Source organism: Benincasa hispida, chromosome 1 (genome assembly GCF_009727055.1).
Source record: "Benincasa hispida cultivar B227 chromosome 1, ASM972705v1, whole genome shotgun sequence".
Classification (NCBI taxonomy): Eukaryota; Viridiplantae; Streptophyta; class Magnoliopsida; order Cucurbitales; family Cucurbitaceae; genus Benincasa; species Benincasa hispida.
The window spans coordinates 58,170,719-58,179,260 of record NC_052349.1 but is presented as its reverse complement, the minus strand read 5'-3'; the positions used below and the strand labels follow the sequence as shown (position 1 = coordinate 58,179,260).

Sequence of the window (8,542 nt, the reverse complement as noted above, 5' to 3'; positions counted from 1 at the left end):
ATAACGGTAAAAATTGTACATATGGTAAGAATAAGAATAAATGCAAATTACAGGGAATAAATTTCATATGGACAAGGTAAGAGGAAGCTTTCCATATTCAACAAATATCAATTTGAGTTTCTTTTTCCATATCTACCTTTTTCTATTAATTGCTTGATGTTTGCTTGTTTTACGAAAAAGTAAGAACAGTTAGCTAGACGGTCGTGTTTCTTTCGAAATAATTAGAACTTAATTTGTAGTTAACATACTTAATGTAGGTTATTTTTCATTTATGGTAGGTTATTTTTCATTTATGGTAGGTTATTTTTCACTTGTATATTTTTTTTATCAAATTTAATCTTTATAATCTCTAGACTTTACCTTTTAGAGGTAAGAAGTTTTGGACTGAAACTTTGTTCTTTTCAGTCTATATGTTATTTTAATCTTTGTCAAATTGGTGTTTGGATGTTCTTTTTAGTTTTTTGTGTGTATATGTATAGAATGCCAATCCTTTGAACCCTTGATATTTTAAGTTTCTTGAATTGAAGAGAAAACTTGTGATATCTCTATTTTTTTAAGCTTTGTATTGATATCTCTTTAGTTGATTGCATTATTTTTTCCCACATTTGTGTTCTACATTTTTAGTTTTGCATCATGTTCAATTGTACTCTATTTTTTTTAGAAAAATATTGTCCCGTTTGATGAATGAGTTTTAAGATGAAATTGATAATTAATATGTTTTCCTTTTTACAGCAAGCAAGGATAAAAGATTTGTCAAATTTTTAGACATGAATACTAAAAGATGCATCAATTTACAAAGGTGAAGACTAAATGATACGTATTTGTCTTAAGGAAACTAGAAAGCGAAGCTTGTCTTTTTTTTTTTTTCATTTGTCACAATGTAATTTGAATAACGTGGCAACCCTACAAAAAAAAATATGGTTATTTATGTATGTGGAATGTTGTATTGATTGAAGTATTCCATAACAAGCAATGTTTACACTATTGAATATTTATTTTGATATAAATATACTTAAATATAATACTAAAGGTTTATATGATTACAATTGATTTTATAGTTGCATTTGTAATAATTTGTGATGGGTATAAAGTGTTACATAAATGACATACAACTTGATCAAAATCAACTATCATGGCGAGAATAAAAATGTAATATGATTTTTATAGCATTTTTCTTTTACTATGATAAAAATTTCTATCAAAGTCAATAATAGTATTTTTCTGTTGCTATGAAAAGTTTTCATAACTTAAAATTATGCAATAAAAAATGAGCTTTTTATAAATTTTTTTATAGCATTGAAAAAACGCTATAGAAAGTTAGAGACTTTTAATAACTTCAGCTACAACATCTTAAAAATGCTACAGAAAGTCTTTTATAGCATTTTTTACACTATAGAAAGTCTTTATAACTTTTTTTATCGTTATAAAAAATGCTATAAAAGAAATTTTATAGTAGCGTTTTTTGTCAACGCTATGAAAAGTTTTCATAACATTAAATATATGCTATCAAAAGTTGATATTTTATAGTGTTTTTTATAGCGTTGAAAGTAGAGGACTTTCAATAACTTGTGCTACGACAACATTCCAAAAATGCTATGGAAAGTCAACAAAAGCATTTTTTTTAATGCTATCATATGTGATATTTGTTGTAGTGATAATTATTACCTTTAACTCCCTTAAATAATTTGAACAATTCAAATCATTCCAAAACCATTTATTCATTGTTTTATCCTTAATGATCTAGCAAGAGGACCTTATGGATCTACAGATTAGAAGTTTCAATGACACGAGATTGGTTAATTAAACTCTTTTAATTAAATTAATCAACATTCACTAACTGTAGGTCACTTCACTAAAGACCAACACTGCACTCTTTGTACTGTAGGTATATGTTTATGTTTATGGATATAATCAATCAACAATAAGTCGACCCTTCAAAAATTGCTCGTAACTACAATTGGGTGAAATTATCGTTTTTACCCCTGTAGTTACTGAAGGGATTTGAATTCCCCGAAGCGGAAGCAATTAAATACGTTATTTCTCTAATTTTGTTTTACATAACATTACAATGCAGAGGATGGAGACTAGCAGGATAAACCAAATTATTCTTAAGCGTACTTCTACTGAAATAATACAGAGAGGAAAGAGAAATCGAGACTAACCCTTGAAGAACAAAAATATTCATGTTTCCCCTCTAGTGAAACATCACGAATTTATCTCCTCTCATTCTCCCTTTTACAGCAACATGTACACAACAACAAGGTTGGAATTCGAAAACCACCACAATGTCTTCCTCGTCTCAAGGAGAGAATCACGGAGAGTTGTGGGCTTTTGTAGATTAGTTTTGGTGAAGGGAGGATTGGAAATCTTGTTTTGAAAGAATTACTCAGATAAAGGAAGAGGGATGATGAAGATCATCATAATTTCAATTGTGTTTCACGTATATGAGAGAAAAGGAGGTTGACGGAGTTATCAGAATAACTATCTCCCCTTTTTAATTTTTAAAATTCAAAATTGAATTTTTTTTAAAATAATATATATTAAATAATTTAATATATATCATATTAAACCATATGTTGTATCACATATAACATATGACCTATAGTTTATATTATATCACATATAATATAACTTATAGTTTATTATTCTATGATATAACCTAGAGTATCAATTTTAACCTATAGTTTTAATATGAATCATATTCATATAATTATTATTTGAATCATATTCAAATATTTATTTCTCTCACTAAAACTTTATATTATAATGCATCACATACATTATATTAATTGTATCATATACAATTAATTCCCTTTAATTAATTTGAACAATTCAAATTAATCCAAAATTAATTTGATTCTCATTAATTCTTATTAAGCTAACAAGAGGATGTTATGGACCTATAGATTGAAGCTTCAATGATACTTGATTAATTAATTAAACTCTTTAATTAAATTAGTAAGCCTTCATTAATTGTCGATCACTCAATTAAAGACTGATAGTTGCATTCTTTGCACTATAAATATATTTCTGTGTCCATTGGATATAACCAATCAACAATACATTTACCCTTCAAAAATTTCTCGTAAGTACAGCTGGTCAAAATTACCATTTCATCCCCGTAGTTACATCTAACTCCTTAAGTATCACTGATCCCTTTAATGAACAATTAGTTATAGTCCAACTATAACTGAACCTTTATCGAGCTAGGAGAGGGTGTGACACCACATTGTTCAAGACCCGGAATCAACCCTTAAGGGAGTAATTTCTTTATTTACCCTAACAATCGGGAAGGAGCAAATTCCTTCTTGTGTAGTTGTGTTCCCAGCTCCTTAATCAGACAAATCCCCAAAATAGTGGGAAGGAACGAATTCTTTCTTGTGTAGTTATGTTCCCAACTCCTTAATTAGAAAAATTCCCAAAATGGTAGGCATATTAAGTCCACGAATCTAGCCACTCTCACCCATGTAGATCAAAGGACCACCCTCATAGGTAGAAGTTCACAATTCACTCAGAAATAAGGTCAAGTCACTTATGGTCATCCTGGTAAAATGTAAGTCTTTTTTAGCAACAGTGTTATAAAGAGAAAGTATTCATTTCATGGTCCGGTATTATACAAATTTGTATAGGATACCCCCACTCACATGTCTCCGTTGTTGGGGTTGATGCCGTAAATCTCATAGGGTCGTATAGTTTGTAAACATTGTCGAACAAACTTATTATATATTTGAACTGTTGGATCATGATGAAATTTGGTCAGTCTGTTCGAGAAAAATAGGGTCTCCTTTTGAATGGTTGGATCGTTGTTTGGAGTTCTAGTTTGTCCGTATTTGCTGCTTAATAGAATACGTAAAACTAGAAACCTCATTTCTCTCTCACTATCGCAAACCCTCCTCATACAAGACCCTTACTACCAGCTGCTAACCTAAACAATTTGCATCATCCGACAGCAATGCTTGCCACCCGTGTATGTTTCCCATCGCCGTCACTGCCACTAGCTCCATTGTCGTCAGAATTGATATTTGGGGTAAGTTATTAGGTGTTTTATGGATTTTCTTGGAAGATCCTGAATACCCATCAAATTTTGGTTTAAGTTTTGCTTACTCATATTATTTTGATATTGAAATTGGGTTTTATAGACTCTTGAGGTGTTTTTTGACAAGATGAAAATTGTTCAACGTCCTTTTTTTATTAAGGTTTGGGGGCTTTGTTGAGAATTTTTGGATACCCACTAAGTGTCGACTTAACTATTGTTTTAATTTTTATTTTTTTAGTTTTGATTAGAAGGACTAAAATTGTTGTCCATTAGAGTGAAAGGTTGATTTTGGTGATATAGTTTTTGGATCATGTTGATTTTGAAGCTTCGAAGTAGTTTTGGATCAAACCACGTGTTGGATAAATTGTTTAGAGATATTTCAGTTAAGTTTGGATTCGAATTGTGTCCTAAGCGTTGGATTTAATTTTGCTTAATGTTTTTGGATTTATTCAAGATTCAAGGTTTTGAGAAGTTGAATTGCTAGCTATTTAGACTTAAATCAAAGGTAAGTAATCTTACTACTGGAACTGCCTTTGTGTCGGACGATACTATTAGGATAATTTAGAGGCAATATATGAGCATAATGATAATTCTGCTTGAGGCATGTTATGTGAATGTGCATGATCTAGAATTTTATAAAATATTTTTTGAGGATGAATAAGTATGAACTAAGTTTTATATGATATATTATAAGGATGTATAAGCATGATGATATATTTTCATGATTGTGGGACTCTGATTTTATTGCATGATATTTATGTTAGTGATAGTTGCTTCTACTCGTAGTCGTGTACCCACCAAAGATTGTGATTTCTTTCAGGACTTCACTAGAGGTTAGTGATCTCCTTCGAGATTTCACCAATGGTTTGTGTTTCCTTTGAGATTCACTAGAGGTTAGTGATTTTTTTTTCAGGATTTCATTAAAGGTTTGTGTTTCTGGGATTCATCAGAAGTTAGTGATCTCCTTCGGGATTTCACAAAGGTTAGCGAGCTTCTTTGGGATTTCACTAGAGGTTTGTGTTTTCTTCAGGAATCACCAGAGGTTTGTGTTTCCTTCAGGATTCACCAGAGGTTTGTGACTCCTTTAGGATTCACCAAAGGTTGTGATTTCCTTTGGGACTTTACCAGAGGTTAGTGATCTCCTTCGAGATTTCACTAGAGGTTTTTAGGTACATCTCACCTACGGTAAAGCAAGTTCAATTATCCACTAGATGACCATCCAGGATTCGTAGAGGTTTTTGCATATCTCACTAGAAAGTTGCATGTATTGGACATATATGCATAGCCTGGCCTTGGTAATAGGGCTACTTACTAAGTATTTTATACTCATTCTTTATTATATTATGTTTTCATGTAGGATAAGGACACACCGGCGAATGACATAAGGAATCTTTGACCGTGTCATTGGGACCAGAGAGATGCTTCCACTCATGTTTTCATGCTTTAATGTTTTAAATTCTAGTCTTGATGTTTGAATTTTGAGTTCCATGATTTGAAATTTTTATTTATAAAGCTTCATGAAATTTATTTTTATTTCAGACTTTGACCGAAGATTTTCAATTATTTAGATTTTACAAAACTATTTATTTACTTTTCATTTTTTTAGTTAAAATTTATGAGAGAGACGTTTTGAGATTTATGCATGCATGTAGTAACGACCTAGTATAAGTCCTAGAAAGTCAGGTCGTTACACTTTTGGTCTCTTGCTTGTTTGGTTCGCAATCTAGATTCTGTTTTATGTTTTCAGATTCACTGAATTTAGTGAATATGTGTTTGACACACAATAGAATTCTGTTTTTGAAAACTGTTTTCGAATTTTGTGATCCAAACAATGTAAATTTTAAAAACATTTTGTATTTTTGTTGTATCCAAAATTTGAATTTTAAAATTTAAAATGCAGAATTATATTAAATAAAGTTAAAAACATGTAGAAATATAGTATATGTCATTATAAACTCAATTCAACTTTTAAAAAATTAAAATATTTATTATGTAGTATATTATAAATTAGGTTAAATTTCAAATTAGGTCCCTATGGTTTGGATAAAGTTAAAAATTAATCCATATGGTTTTAAAAATTTAGATTTTAGTTCCTATGGTTTGATATAACTGCATATATAGTTTCTATGATTTGTTAAATCCTCTTAACTAATCCCTACCACAGGGACTATTTATGAAGTTTTTATCAAATCATTTGTGGTAAATTATAATTTCTTCCAAACTATAGGGACAAAACTTTCAATTTATCCTATAAATTATATATTATTACAAAATATTAATTTACAATTTTTTTAACATAAAATATGTTCATAAATAAATTAATAATAATTTATTATCAACTAATATTTAGTAGGTAATTACAACTAGTTTGCAATTGTTTAAATTAGAATCTGATTTTCTGAATTTTGCTACCAAACATATATCTGAAAAAATGAAATACAACTGTTTTTATTTAATCTCTTGTTTTCAAATTCTCTCCCAAACATGCTCTAAACTTTCATGAAAGTAACCGTGGTTTATAATAATCTAGTTTCTGAACTTTTAATTTTGTAACAATTTGATCCCTGAATTTTAGTATGTAACAATTTAGTCCTTATACTTTTAAACTCATAACAATTTAATCTTTTATGTAAACAAATTTATCAAAATTAGATGTCAATTTTTATTTTTTTATGATGTAGACTCTGTATTTTATAAAAAATATCGAATTAGTTTGTCAATTTATTTAGGTAGGAAATCTCATTAAATTTTAACAATAATCTCTACAATAGTGACTAAGTTGTTACAAATCTTAAAGTACGAAGACTAAATTGTTACCTAATAAAATTCATGAACTAAATTGTTACAAATTTGAAAGTTCAAGAACTAAATCGTTACAAATTAAAGTATAATGACTAAATTGTTTCTTTTAATAAAAATTTAGGGACTAAAAATGATTTTTAACAAAAAAAAAAAAAAAAAAAAACAAAAACAAAAACAAAACAAAACAAAATAATTTTATTTAGAAAATTGTACCAAATATCCCAACTCAACTCAACTCTGTACCCCAAATACATACTTTCTGACCCAATTCAACTCAACTCAACTAAGCACCCCAGACATAGATACTTCAACTCAACTGAACTCTATACCCCGAACAAATTTAACTCCACGTACAATAATTACCAACTCAATTCAACTCAACGTATCAAACGCCTCCTAAGTTATAAATAATGTTATTATAGCAAAATGGAAGGTTAAAATAATCCTTATCCCTATTATCTTAACACACACCCCAAACGCTAAGTGGACTATTATAGCCCACTCAATCCGTTCCAAATAGTAGTTTGTTTCTCCCAAAAAAAAAAAATCGAAATTGGTGCCCCCAAACACCCGGTTAGAATTTCATCAGGACTTGGGAGAGATGCTAAATATATAGTATGGGTCTAGAAAGTTGTCAACAGAATGTTAGATAGTTAGAAGTTTACATAGTTATAGACTATGGTTAACAGGCATACTCACTAGTCTTTAATCACTATACAAACATACATTTACGTGAATCACTTTTCAATATCATTACTCTCATTCCCTCACTCCCTTCGTCTCTTAACAGCTCGAATGAATTCAGTCATCACCGATGCCTCGTTCAAACTTGTCTGTATCATACAAAACAAACACAAACAATATATTACATGTAGTTCACAACTTCAAATGCAAACAACAAAGAGAGAGAGAGAGAGGAAGAAAGAACCTGTAATGCAAAATGCTGTTGCACAACTTGAAGGATTTGGTCCCTTGAAGCATTTGAAATGTTATTCACCTGGAACATACAATTTTGAAAAGGAAAAGAAAAAAAGACCATTGAATTTAGTGAATTCAGCTAAGTATGCAGAAGAAAAAAAAGCGTAAAGTTGAAAGTATTGCAGTGAGACCCACTAGATTGAAGTGCTTGATATATCGCCACAAAGACTCTGTTCCTAGTTTCCCCAGTTTGACCCTCTGTATGCTCAAACAAATAATTTTGCGTCACTGGTTAGTCACCCAACATTCAAGAAAATCTACATCATGTGCCCAAAATCACAATCCATTCAAACCAGTCCGTGCATAACTCAATTAATTAAAACATATGACCTCGACCAAGTTCAAATGTCCCACCATACTTGTTGAACTACAAAAATAAGAAGATGGTTGGTGCTATGGGCAGGGTAGACGAAAGAAGAAGGCATGAAGCAGTTGAACCCTTTTAATTCGTCTAACGTTATAAAAATAATACAAAAAAGCTGAAGATTTTAAGGTTTTTTTTTTGGGGGTTGAAGGATTGTGTATGAAATTGAAAAGGTAAATTTTTGCCCGCGTCTAAATTTATAGTGCAACTAGTTGGAACAGTCCCCTAAGCCTACGTAAGACATTAAAATCTTACTCTTTAACAATAGGGACATTCATGATATCAAAAGGAAGAAGAAGAGAAAAGACACGCACACAAATCAAAGGTTTCAAAATTTCTTACCGTCCTTGGCTTTGGCATGT

At 30.3% G+C, this 8,542-nt stretch overlaps 1 long non-coding RNA gene across 1 annotated transcript; it reads right to left on the bottom strand.

The window, feature by feature from the left end:
- Positions 1-7,418: 7,418 nt before the first annotated feature.
- Positions 7,419-8,542, bottom strand: LOC120087971. Its single transcript, XR_005484782.1, has 4 exons — positions 8,523-8,542; positions 7,952-8,014; positions 7,767-7,835; positions 7,419-7,671 (listed from the first exon to the last, which is right to left on the bottom strand). It is a non-coding gene; the product is annotated as an uncharacterized LOC120087971 (long non-coding RNA).